This window comes from Eschrichtius robustus, chromosome 3 (assembly GCF_028021215.1).
Source record: "Eschrichtius robustus isolate mEscRob2 chromosome 3, mEscRob2.pri, whole genome shotgun sequence".
In the NCBI taxonomy this organism is placed as follows: domain Eukaryota; kingdom Metazoa; phylum Chordata; class Mammalia; order Artiodactyla; family Eschrichtiidae; genus Eschrichtius; species Eschrichtius robustus.
In genome coordinates, this window is record NC_090826.1 from 33,526,276 (window position 1) to 33,540,270 (window position 13,995).

Sequence of the window (13,995 nt, forward strand, 5' to 3'; positions counted from 1 at the left end):
CCCTGGATGCACATTTTATAGTGAGTCCTGATTCCTGGTGGGCAAGTCCCTTCTTCCTGCCCTTCTCAGAAGTGTCCCGTAGCGCAACAGGGCACCCTGACCTGGCGCTGGAGGGAGTGGGACAATCTCTTACATAAAAATGAGACATCTGTGGTAAAGTAGAAAGGGTGAGGGATTCAGAACCAAATTCAGATTGAATCCTAGCTCTGCTTTTCCTAAATGAGCGGCTTCAAGTACGTCAATTTCCCTTTTGAATCTTGGGTGTCAGTGTGTAAACCTGGGGTGATGACCAGCAAAGGTGTCCTGAGGGTCAGATGAAACCTTGCGAGAAGAGATCTTGCCACAGCGCCTGTCTGTTGACCCTGAGTGTGAGATGGAGCCCAGAGAAGTTAAATGACACTCAAGCTCACAGGACTAGATGGAACCTGTGCTGCCTTCTCCACTGCCAGAATTCAAAGATAATTTCTAGGTAAGTTAGTCTTCTCAGTTCCTTTCTCCTGTTTTCTTCCTCTCCCTTCAAAAAAAAAAAAGAAAAATTTCCGAAAACTCACAGCACACCATAGTTCCCAATGACCCTGTCTGCTTTGGCTTTTTCTTATCTGATGGGAACAGAGTGAACTGGATAAGGGTCTCTCTAACAATGGTGGAGAGGAAGCCAGGTTTATTTAAAATCGAACTTTTTTTGGCCCCATTACCACTGGCCTTGGCTGAGCTATGGCTTGGGGCATCTGAAAGCAACCAGGTCTGGATGTGGTTTCCAGGAGAGTCCCTGGGCTGACAGTGAAGAGCCCCTGGAACTTGAGAATAGTGGAAATCCCAGTGGCCTGGAGGGTTAATTGCTAAAATCATCCCTGAAGCAGAGCCCATGTGTGTGTTATTCCCTCTGTCCCTCCTAATCCTGCCATGGCCCCTGGCATGGAACAGGTGCTCAGAAGTATTTGTTGAATGAGGAAATGAACGCGGTCAGAGACATGAAGAGTCACCTTGAGGAGACAATTTGACCTCATTTGAGAGGCACTAACACTGCCAGGGGGGAAGGTGGACAGCTTACCAGAAGATCTGGTAAAGCCTTACAGAAAGGTTAGGAAAAGAGAAAAGGAAATTTGGTATATGATAAGGGTGGCATTTCACATATGTGAATGGAAAATACATGTTAGGACAATTGATGGGCCACCTGGAAAAAACTCTAGCTGTGTCCGTAACTCATTGCATACACTAAAATAAACTCCCCACAGAGTAACTATGTAACAAACAAAACCATAAAAATTCTAGAAGAAAATATTAGAGAATGTTTTCCTAATCATGGAGTAGGAAAAAAATCTTTCTAAAACATGACACAAATCCCAGAAATTATCAAGGAAAAATGGATAGATCTGACTACATAAATATTTTTAAACTTCTATAGGGAAAAAAATACACAAAGCAAATGACAAACCCTACTCTGAAGAATATATTGATTTCTTTTCCATATGATAGATGAAGGCTAAGAACCTGATATGCAAAGAGCTCTTACAAGTCAACTTTTAAAAAAGGTATAAAGAAAGAAATGTAAAAAAGAAAAGACGAGTAAGAAAAATAGGCGAATAACATGGGAAAGTACATTTTACAGAAGCTGACATTCAAACAGCTAATGAACACACGAAGAGATGCTTGATGACACAGAAAAACCAATCCAAATGAAAACAACGTGATAATATTTTTCATCTATCAGGTAGGCAAAAACTTAAAGGAACCCAGTGTTGGGGAGGAGTCTTCCCAGGCTCTCTCAAATTTGGTCCGTTATTTTTGGAGAGGAATTCATCAATTCCTATCAAGACTTTATGTTTATGGGTCCTTTGATCCAGTCAATTCCGCCTTTCAGAATTTATTTCATAGAAACGCTGGCAAGATTGAGCAAAGATAAATATACAGGAAGTTCTTTGCAGTATTGTTTGTAATAACAAAAGACTGGAAATACATGGGTATCAGCAGAGGATTGAAGAATTCATGGTATGTTCATACTGCACAGCTGATAAAGAATGAGAGAGAGCTATCTAGATATGCCAACGTGGGAAGATGCCCACAACTTAGTGCTCTATTTTGAAAAAAAGAGCAAGTTGAATAATAATATATTGTCTCTCTATATAATACTATTATACAGACAATTTATATATATTTAAATGCCATTCTATTTTTATTTATGTTTTTAAAATGATCTCTGACTCTCTCCGTATATATTTGTATATAAACACACAGACGTGTATATATATATGATTAGATATGATTAGATGTATCTGGAAATGTACACACCAAAGGCAAAGTTTGAAATTCACATTTATTTCTCTATCACTTAACATTTTTTCGCTGAGCACATGCCACTTTTGTAGCAATGTTAAAAATCATTTTTATTAAAAGGATTTTAACTGACAGTTTGGTTCACATACTGATGTTTGTGAATTGGTTACTGAAAGTCCGTCTCTGAGGACAGACCCCCAGCCTGCTAACAAACAGGGTTTTTTTTTTTGCTGGATCACGTTTCCCTCCCCTGGCTATTAGAGAATTCCCCCAAAGTATCCTGGCTTCCCTTTGCAGGTAGAGTTTGCAAGGATTGCCCTCTTTCCTGAGGGAGCCAGAGAGGCCACTTGTGTTTGCACAGTACTCACTGGTGCGTAACATATACACCCAAGTGCAGTCCAGGTGAACCCTTAGCAATTAAGCTCCCTCGTTCAGTTGCCCTTTCACAACGTGGTCATAGAAGCTTTCCCTTCCTGCCCCAGATTTTGAGCTCCCCCAGGGCAGACACTAGGTCCAACTGCTGTCTGTATTCCCAGGAGCCAGCACAGAAAATGTTTCTTGACCTTATTTATTAACACAAACATAGACCAAGAGAACTCACCCACTAGGCAGATGGTGAAGCCTGGCTGTAAAACTGACCTAAGGAAGGGAGAAAAGGGATGAGCAGTGGGCCATCTATGTCTGGAGGGCAGGAGGGAGGAAGGCACATACAGCAAGTCAGTTTACCAAATGGTCCCTTTCGAGAAAGGGAGAAGGCAGCACCTCCTATACACTTCAGTTAGGGCTAATGGGGCATGGAGCTTGCCCAACTCAGGAAGAGAAGGCGGAGAGGTGGGGGGACGGAGTGGGAGGTGGGACAGGCTATACTATATTCTATCCTACAAAGCCAGTGGGTGAGGATATAGTTGGTGTTGCTGCTGATGACAACTGCAGGGAAATGGCTTTTGTGATGGAGATAAATTAATAAAAGCATGTAGCGGCTACTCACTACAGCCCACCAGAAATTGAAAGGCTGGCTTGTAGGACTTATTTGTCTTTGTATCCCTGGTGCCAGGTCCTGGCACAGAGCAGGGACTCAGTAGACGCTTGAGAAGGAAGGAAGCTAGGGAGGGCAGCAGAGAAAGGGGAAGGGAGCAGATGGGGAGAGATCATGACCCAAGGACCAGCAAGCTCTTTTTTAGTTTCAGGCTATCAGGGAATGCTTTGAGGGGGTCCTGGCAAGCTGCCTCCACCTCACTGCCCGTCCTTGGGCTTTCATATTCTTATCTACGTAGCAGGAGTTGGAAGAGAGAGAATGTTGGACTAGTTCAGTGATTCTGACCTGGAGTCCCAGAACCCTAAGGGACTCTCAGGATAGAAATAGGTACCATGAGCTATTTTAGTACTTCTAAATGCATAACAGGGACTGTGCATTTGCTCAGGATAAGGCTATATGTGCTGACAGGCCAAGTATCTTTCTTTGGGGCTGGAACGCCATCACTCCCAAGAAACAGGGAGGCTATTTGTTAGAGCCCACTCTGCAGGAGGGCTGACCCAAGGTAGAGCATATCCAGTTGGGCCTTTGGCCAAGTGACCAGCCTCTCTTGTGCTAGTTTCCTCTTCAGTGATAACAGTACCGCCACTCAGAGGTGTAGGGTGGCGATTAAATGAGCTAGCACACGTAAAGCGCTTGCCAGCCTCGGCAGATGGTTGTTACTATCATTATCAATTCAGGGTGGTGAATATGAACATCTCATGCTAATCAGAAACTCTGACTGGAGCTACAGATATTGATTAATAAATAGCAGGAAATGGATGAATTATTAACTATTTAGAGCAGCTTTTGGGACAACAATACCTTTCAAAACATGAGACCCCTTGAAGAAAAGTCAGGAGTGTCCATGGGGGGGACAAAGATTGAGCCCCTCTGGGTAAGTCCCCTTCCAGCTGGGGTCTACTAAAAGACTAAGCTCTCCCTCTTACGGGGCTTGGCACAATTGTTCTCTCTGCTTGGAATGCCTTTCTCTTCCCTCCCCTGCCTGGCTGCTGACTCCTATGACACCTCCTCCAGGAAGCCTCCCATGGCTCTTGCTCATCTGAGTTGGGGCCTTTCGGCATCACACTGGACTCACTCCTTCGAGGGCACCACTACACTGTGCAGTACTTTCTTTTTTTTTTTTTTTTAATTTTAGAATTTCATCCATTCTTCCATTCAGAAAGCTCTCATTAGCTACCCACTCCACACACATCAGTGTATACATGTCAGTCCCAATCTCCCAATTCATCCCACCACCACCCCCCACCCCCACCCCCGCCACTTTCCCCCCTTGGTGTTCATACATTTGTATGGAAAGTATTTGCAGTACTTTCTTAGACCAATGATTCTCAACATTGACTCTGCATCAGAATCAAACTAAGGGCTGGTGAAATCAGAGATTGCTGGGCCAGAGTGTCTGATTCAGTAAGTCTGGAGTGGGCCCTGAGAACCTGCATTTCTTACATGTTCACAGCAGTTGCTGTTGCTGCTGGCCCCAGGAGTCCCACTTGGAGCACCTCTGGTTTAGAGCATACGCTCGAAGACATGAAGTTTATTCCCCATTGCACCGCCAGCAGCACCTCAGTCTCAGTCATTATCGCATGGAAAGAGAAATCAAATAACAAGATGCAATACAAAAGACTTCCCAAGGCTTTGTGTGCTGACAGCCAGACAGCAGTGGTGACCCAGCTGGAAGTGTGACTGGTCTCTGAGGGCTGGAAGCGCGGTGACCACAAACGTGGCAGGGAAGACTAGAGGCCCTTGTCCTAGGTCATAGCGCCCTCTGGTGCCAACAGCTCAGCTCTGCACATGGAGCTGTGAGTGGATGGTTGGCAGAAGGGACCTGTTTTCCCCTCTGGACTTCGTTCATGTCACCACCAGAGGAAATGTGCTAAAACCCAGCTCTGACCCTCTACCAGGTTAAACCCCACCCATGCCTCTCCACTGCCTTCTGGACAAAGCTAAACACTCAAAGTCATTGCCCACCTTCACCCCTACTCCCCCCCCACCCCCACCCCCCCTTGTCCTTAGTAAACTGCCCCTCTCTGGGGAGCCCTCTGTTTTATACACACATACAGGCCATGATTTTATGCTTTCCCATATGCTATTCCTCCCAAAAGGGCTGCAAACTACCTTCTCTCCCTGAGAAATGTACTCTTTCTTTAATGTCAAATATGGCCTCTTCCATGAAGCCTTCCTGGATTCTCCCAGGCAGAAGTGATTGCCTGTATCACCCTGTGCATAGACCACTACAGAGCCCTCGCAGTGCATGTAAGTACGAGTTTGTGGAGTCTGGATCCTCCCTGAGACCATGAGCGATTTGGGGGCTCCTGACTCGGCTTTGGTGTTGATGTGGAAAACTCAGCCTCTGTGCACTGGTGACGAATTGAATTTTGGAAACAGAGTTTTTTGGTGAAGTAGAAAAGAATAGCTTTATTGCTTTGCCAGGCAAAGAGGAACACAGCAGGCTTGTGATGTGAAAAACTGTGTGTCCCAACATGGGAGGATTTGGTGAGGAATTTTACAGCAATGGTTCAAGGGCGGGGTTGCTGATAAGGATCAGGGTGTGTGAAGGGCCTGCACTCCTTTAATCTGGCCTCAGGTGGTCTCCTGAAGAGCTTCTTGAGGTTATCAAACTGTGACCTTCCCTGGAATGAAGAATGCTAACATCTTCCATTTGTTAGGGGTTTTAGTTCTGTAAAAGAGCTCAAAGATATTATGTGTATCCCTTGAGGTGGAACCAGGACCTGCCTCAAAGCTGCACTATTGCTTCTTGACTGCTCCTCCTTTGTCTCTGCATCCCCTCCTTTCCCTGACTAGCAACTGTTCGAAAGTCTTCCATGCCCAGGAACCCCACAGGGTCCTGCTCAGTTTCAGTGCCTCATTAAATGCTAATGGAATCTAAAGAGCTGTTTTCTTACCTCAAAAATAAAATATATTATATCCCGTTAAAGCAGCGATAAATGAAATTTAAAGAAAATTAAGCAGGGATAGAAATTAATGGAGGGGGACTCTTTTGGGCAGTGTGGTTAAGGAAATTCTCACTGATGAGGTGATATTTGAGCAAAGACCTGAGCAAAGGGAAGCTCTGGACTGTGCATGTTTCTGAGAGATACATGCTTTCCTGATGGTGTACAAAGGTCCTGTGGTAGGAGCAGGTTTAGCATATACTAGGAACAGTGAGAAGGCCAGTGTCTTAAGTCAAGGAATCCAGAAGCAGATGTTAAGATGAGAATTTGTGTGCAAGTGATTTATTAAGTGCTCCCTTAGGGATGGGGGTGGGGAGTAACCAGCAAGGGCACGGGGGAAGCAGGGCTGGAAAAGGAAGCCAAGAAAAGATTGAATTCAGGCAGAATCCTGCAGAGGGTGGGCTCAGCCTGATCCCAAAGGGAGCTCTGGCTCATGAGTTACGTCTTATAGAGTTTGTCCCAATTGAAGGCAACTGAGACTTTCATATTCCCATCAATCCCTGATTTAGGGTCACTCCAAGGAGATATAAATGCTCAGATGCTTTATGTGGGCAAAGTGGGCTTCAGCAGACTAAAGGCTGCCCTGCCACCCAAAAGAGCTATGGGTACTGGGTATTGGAAACAAAAGCATATCAAAGCTGGGGGCCACACACACAGTGGGAAAAGGGGACCTGAAGGGCTCTTGATGGAGCAGTAACATTGTCTGTCATAATCAGTAAGGTTGAAGAACAGAAGTCAAGGGGAAGAATTATGAGATGAAATCTGAGAGTCAGTTGAGGCCAGATTAGGGAAACCAATATCTGATTTTGCCCAAGGAGGCAATGTACCAAGCTAAAAAACTACATTTCCCATCTGCATCTAGGGTGGCCAGTTCTAGACACTGAGATGTAAGTAGAGGTGTGCTGAAGGCTTCTGAGAAAGCAGTGATTTCCTGATGGAGGCGCCACTTCCTCCTTGCTGCACTGTTCTTCCTGCCTGGAATGTGAACCTGAGGCTGGAGCTAAAGCAGCCACCTTGTGATCATGAGGACACATAGAGGCAAATGTGAGAATAAAAGCTTCATGCTAAGGATGGAGGAGCAGAAAGACAACACCTCTGCCTATACCTAACTGCAAACTGCAGGAAAAGACTTGATCTTCGGTAAATGTCTGTCATTGCAAAGCAAGAAACCAAGTCCTTTCATAAGCTCTGTTACAACACTTTCAGGCAGAGCACAAGAAACCGGTTGCAAGTTAATAGCCTGCACTTAATAGCCCAAGTCAAATATCTCACCCATTTGCAGAATCACTCAATTCACCAGCCTACGTGAAAATCAGCAGCACTAAGTTTGGGGCTGAAGAAGCAAATAGAGAAGTTGCCATTTCCAAACAATCTTATGGATGCATTGAAAACATCTCAGACACAGAACCAAAGCTAATCTAGAAGCTCCAAAAATTTTGCATTGCAGAGTGACGAATCTACAGGCATCAGTAACCACAGTCAGTTAGAAGCAGCAGCAGAATTCTCAGAACCCAGTGAGGAGGAAGCAGTCAGAGGTAAATGAGCACCTTGAATGGACAACACCAGGTGAGTATGTGCTCTCCTGGGGTGGCTGCAACAACACAATGTCAAGGTTTTACTTCACAAGTTCATTCCCCAAATCCCGAGATTTCAGGAGCACATTCTTTCATTCATAGAAAGTTATCGTCTGTAAAGATTTCCTGAATTCCACAAGCAATGATATGATCAAAATGGTGAATTAAAACCCAAGGCTCTCAGCCGTGTATATTTTCAGCCTTATGGGAAGAAATAGGACAATAAAACTACTTTCTGCTGCTTCATACAGAAATGGGTTGACTCTCCAAAGAGAGCTTTATCAAGACTTTATGAGCTTAAAAAAATGAAATGTAAAAATTGTGAACCAGTCTCGCTTTACAATTTTTTTTGAAGGATAGTAATTGGCTTCAAAATATGACTTACTTAATTGACATTTTTGAGTCTAAATGAACTTGATCAAAAATTATAAGAATCCTAGGAAAGTATCTTTGTGTAGTCATGAGTTAACGCAGCAGGCATGGGTGGCCCAAAATTGCACATTGCAAAGGTCTTTGGGACTAGCCTTTGACCAGCTCCTGGAAGATGATCCTTTCACTGTCATAAACCATAACCATGAATATACCACCTTTTCTGAGTTCTGTGAGTCCTTCTAGCAAATCATTGAGCCTGAGGGTGGTCTTGGGTCCTTCCACACAATATTAATATGTGCTAACAACATTTATGGAAACAAAGAAAAAATTTACTTTTGGAGAAGTGAAACGACTGGGGAACTAAGTTGGAGTTATTGTTTGAATCCTAAAGAAAAATGATTCAGACTAATAGAGCATTGTCCGTGTAAGTTGGAAGAAATTTTCATCATAATTTTAAAGTACTTAACTTGAACAAAGTACTATTGTATTCTAAAGGCCCTTATATTATTAAGAGAAATTTCAACATTACATTTATCAGTGAAAGAAAGAGCCGAATCACTAGATTTAGAGAACAATTGCATCATTAAAGTAAAATTCAAAGGATCCTAATTCTATTAAGAACAAGAAAGGAGTTTCTGACAAGTGGGGGAAAAATGATAGATCTCACTGCCATTCACAGCATCTGCTTGTGAACATTTCTTGTCAATTGTGATGTTCATGAACTTGAAGAGACCATAATTGGAAGAACATAATCAGGAATTTTGTGGCCATTTCAAATATAGAATCTATTATAAAATGTTCATGGAAGCAAGCTGATTTCTTATCAGAAATTTGAAAAGATGTTATTTGGAAGTTTTCTCCTAATTCAGTGGTTACTATTTTCCTAAATACTTTGTATTTTATTTCTTTTCATAATTAGGTACTATCCAGAAAATGTAATTAGTATTTTCACCCAGTCCTATATACACATTCCCAAATCTTGAGTACACCCTGATGTGTCATATAAATACTGTCATTTTCTACATGTTCCACGATGTGAAAAGCATTGGGAAGCACTGAGTTAAAAGAGTTTGATTGTTATTAAAAAATTCAAAATAATGGTGGCTTAAAAATATAGAATTGTATTTGCCCCCAGGTAACAATCCACATGTAAGCCATCCCGGGGATGGTGTGGTGGTTCCTTAGCTCTCCACCTGAACACATTCTCTCCAGCAAGAAGGTGAAAGAAACTATCCTCTGTCTAGTTTCACATGTTTCTTTGTCAGGTTCAACATAGATTGTTAGTTATTCCCTTACCCACCCTGCTTTCGGGCCAGGGAGCATCTCTCATCAGATTCAGTAGTCCTGGAGTCAGACAAACATCTCTGCTGATTACAAGCTGGGGATTTGGGCAGGTGTTAACACTTCCTAAGCCCCAGTTTTCTCATCTGTAAAATAGAGTGAAGAAGAGCACCAACCTCAAAGGGCTGCCTTGAGAAGTAAATGAGGGATGCAGGTAAAGCAGTCAGGACTGCGTCTGGCATCTAGCATGTGCTGATGGAGCTCTGGGCTTCTCTGCATCCTTGGTATCCAGCATGGAGCCCGGAACAGGTGGGCTGGCATCAGCATTGGTTGAGGTGAGCTGAATTGAATTGGACTCAGAGGAAGGACGTTAATTCTCCAGTGCATCAGGCCTGCCCTGCGTGCGTAGCTGGCTCTGGTAGCCACAGAAACTCCTAGGTGAAGATTTCCAGGAACAAAGAGCTGGAAGGCAGGGTAATGTGCCCTGGAGGGCTAAGGATGTGGGCAGGGTGATGACAGCATCTGCTACACCAGATGATGCCATTTTTATGTTTTTCGAGAAGACTTAGGTCTGAGTAGACTGTAAATTTTGTCTGGGATGGGGAAGGGGAAGGGATATTACCAGAAGTGAGCAGTGCAAGCAGAAGAGAGTGATTATCCCTAGGCCTTAGGTGACAGCCAGGCTGTGGTGGACTTCTGTTTTCCCCCCAAATCTATTCTCCACTTTTTCCATAGTCGTAAGAGTTTACCTGGGCAGATGGCCACCTTGCTAGGGATAACATTTCCCAGCCTCCCCTACGGCCGAGACGTGGCCCTCTGATTCTGTTCTGACCAGTGGGATGTGACAGAAAAGGTGTGGGCAACTTCTACATTATTTGCTTGAAAGGAAATCGTTTTCCCTTCACTTCCTTTCTTTCCCCACTCCTGCAGGAATGTGAATACAGCCACGGCAGGAACCCAGCCTTGACCACGCAGATGAGGATGACACCCTTGGGAAGGCAGAGTAACAAGATGGAAGGAACCTGGGCCCGTGGATGAGCAGCCTGTCAGCCAGGACCACTCACCCGAAAGCTGTTACGTAAGTGAGAGAGAAATATTTATCTTAGCTAAGCTATTAGGGTGTCTGTCACGGAGGCTTATCTTCCTGTCGGCTGGGGGCAAGGTGGCCTTTGATTAAGGCAAGAGAGTACACCCTGGGCCTGTAGGAACAGAGTGAGCCTTCAGGACCCTTCACACACTGGCTGTGGAGGAGGCCTCTAAAGAACGCAGGTGTTCACACTGGAGAAGTGAGTTATGCCGGAGAGGGAGGCTGTGAGGCAAAATGCAGACCTGAGGCCAGCGCTTTCTGGAGAAGGTAAGAGAGGCAGGCTGGGCTCACTAGAGAAGAAAGAGGACCTTCACGGCTGAAAGCAGCGTTTCCCTTCTGCCTGGAGGAAAGGCCTGGGAGGGCTGTGGGGAGGATTCACTGCAGCTCTGCGCCCCCCTGCCCCCCTGCCCCCCTCCCGCCCCGCCAAGCAGTGACAAGACTTAGCTTGGACTCTGAGTGGCTATGGGTACGGGAGCTGCCAACCAGAATGGGAAGCCAGGGTCTGACAGAGAATGAAAGGCAAAGAGCAGAGCCACGACTTGGAGGCATTCAAAATTGAAAGTGACAATTCCAAGTGGAAAAGTAGAGGGTGTTTTAGTTGGGACATGCATTCAGTGGAAGGAGAGCCCCAAAGCTACAGGAGCATCAGCCTAGACGGAATTTCCTTCTCTCACCCCATATTCCAGGCACGAGCAAGCCGGGTCTGCTGTGGTACCCCTGGAGCCAGCGTCCAGCCTCCTTCCGACCTCTTGTCCCTTGCACTCGATGTGTTCCAAGTTTTACTCTCAACTTGGTTAAAGTGGAACCATATTTCCTGGAAGCCCTTTCCCTACAGAGTTCCGTGTGAGAGAGGGTCCAACAGAGGAATTGCTGTGAGGATTGGGGGGCGGAAGCACAGCGGCACCATTATTGTCTGAAGGGGGGACATGGTGACAGATGCAGACATGCTCGGTGGGGTCCAACTTGTCCTCTTAGCCACACTCAGTTCCTCTCCCCAAATGCCCACGGTGGCCCTGGGCACACCACCAGAGGCTTGGGCCCACTGCCGTGTAGCTACCCGAGGCCCCAGCTCCCCACAGGCCTCTGCACAAGCCCCCCTTCCCAGCGGCCGGACACGCCCTGCTTCTCTGTTTCCCAGTAAGCTCCACGTTGTCCACTTATGATCATTTTCTAGGAGGATTTGTTACTGACTTCTCTGATCCCCCTTCTCCCCACTCCGGACCTTCACTTCCTCAGCTCCCGCTACAGTTGTACAAGGTCTCATTCCTGTAATAATCCCTCCTGCCCTCAGTGTAAACCGAGTTGGTTCTGTTTCCCGACTGCTGGCTGGGGTTTTGTCTTTGTTAAGTTTGCTCAGTTTTCGTTCATTCATCTAATTTCTTGCTTCCAAGATGTTTACTCCTGTCATCTCTCCTGTTCTCCCCGCCTTTACATGGATTTACGTATTTTAAAAAATCATTTCTTGGGCTTCCCTGGTGGCACAGTGGTTAAGAATCCACCTGCCAATGCAGAGAATACGGGTTCGAGCCCGGGTCCGGGAAGATCCCACATGCCGCAGAGCACCTAAGCCCGCGTGCCACAACTACTGAGCCTGCGCTCTAGAGCCCGCGAGCCACAACTACTGAGCCTGAGTGCCACAACTACTGAAGCCCATGCGCCTAGAGCCTGTGCTCCGCAACAAGAGAAGCCACTGCAGTGAGAAGCCCACGCACCGCAACGAAGAGCAGGCCCCGCTCGCCACAACTAGAGAAAAGCCTGTGCGCAGCAACGAAGACCCAATGCAGCCAAAAATAAATCAATAAATTAAAAACAAAAAGAACCCCCCCACCCCCACAATCTGTAGGTGCTATGCTTGGGGGAATCCAGGCAACAATAGAAACATGGGGGAGAAAGATGAACCCCAACTCAAGGGAAGGAGGCTGTCCAGATGAGTTACTTCGGGGACGTGAAGGCCAGGCTGAAATGTGACTTTAGTAAGACAAAGGGGATATTCCATCGGTGGTCTGTGTGAAGATCCAGATGTGAGAAAGAGAACAAATGGCGTGTTCAGGGTACTCATGAGTCCAGTGTGGCTAGAGCCTAGGGTGGGTAATGTGGCTAGAGGGGTAAACTGAGGCCAGTTTTTGCACAGCCTCATACATCAAAGTGCAGTTTTGACTTTATCCTGAAGGCAATGGGGTATCATTGAAGATAAAAAGTTCCTACCCTTATTTTTCCTTTGCTTCATTTTTCTCTCATATTTTACACACACACACACACACACACACACACACACAAATGGCCTTAAATCCTTTCATGAACAAAGTGAGGGTATACCATCTAATTCGCCAAATAACATCATTAAAGAAAGCTAGCTCAAGGGAGGAAAATCCAACATAACACATTCATGCTAAAACAATATATAGCCAATAAGAAAGGATACAAACATGTGCACAGAGTGTCTCTTGAAAGATAAACAAGAAACTGGTATTAGTGGTTGTCTCGAGGAGGAAAACTAGGTCGCTGGGCATAGGTATGGGGGGAAGGCTTTTCCTGTGCATTCCTTTTTACCTTTTGAATTTTGTACTGTTTACATAGTTATTAAAAACTAAGTAAAATGTAATTTTAGAATAAATAGCTCCAATCTGGTAAAAAAACCCAAAAAAACAAAAAACAACAAATTTAAGTCAATAGTTGTAGGCTCTCTCCTGCCCCATTGCTCCAGCAGATAATCTACCAGAATGCCAGGCTAGGATGACAGCATATTGATGTGAAAGTGAAAAAAGCAACTCAAAGGAGCCTTGGCTAGAAAACAATGAGCAAGATCTGGTGATGGGTAGAATGAGGGGTGCAAAATGGAAAAAGGATTCAAAGTGAAACTTTACATGTGCTCTCGGGAGGGCATTTATGCTTTTCAGTCTTGGCTCCATCATATGAAGTATAGCAATAATGGTGGCATGTATATCACAGGGCAGTAGTGGGAATTAAATATGCTGGATCCTGGTTATTAAAAGGTGAACAAGACTGTACCTGATAAGGGAACTGAGACACAGAAAGGTCAGGTAACCTCAGGGAGATTACAATCTGGTGTGGAGGAGACAGACAAGTATGTAGTAGGCAATGTGAGCCCCCTGTGAGAAGTGTCTCAAGGTAAGCGAGTGCACTACGGGGCGGAACCTGCAGGAGGCGTGCTGCCTTAGGCTGGGCTCCCTAGGAACCAAGTCTGAGATGGGGTTCCTGGGTAATAATTGAGGAATGCTCTCAAGTGCACCCTGTAAGGGAATGAGGGAGGCAGGATAGGGCAGGAAGAAGCTGGACAAGAGGTGTGTTTAGCTTGTATTTCTGTAATTAAAGAGTTGTACTGGAACACAGTCACACTTATTTTGTTTACGTATCATTTATGGTGGCTTTTGGGCTATGAAGATGGAGTTGAGGAGTTGTGAC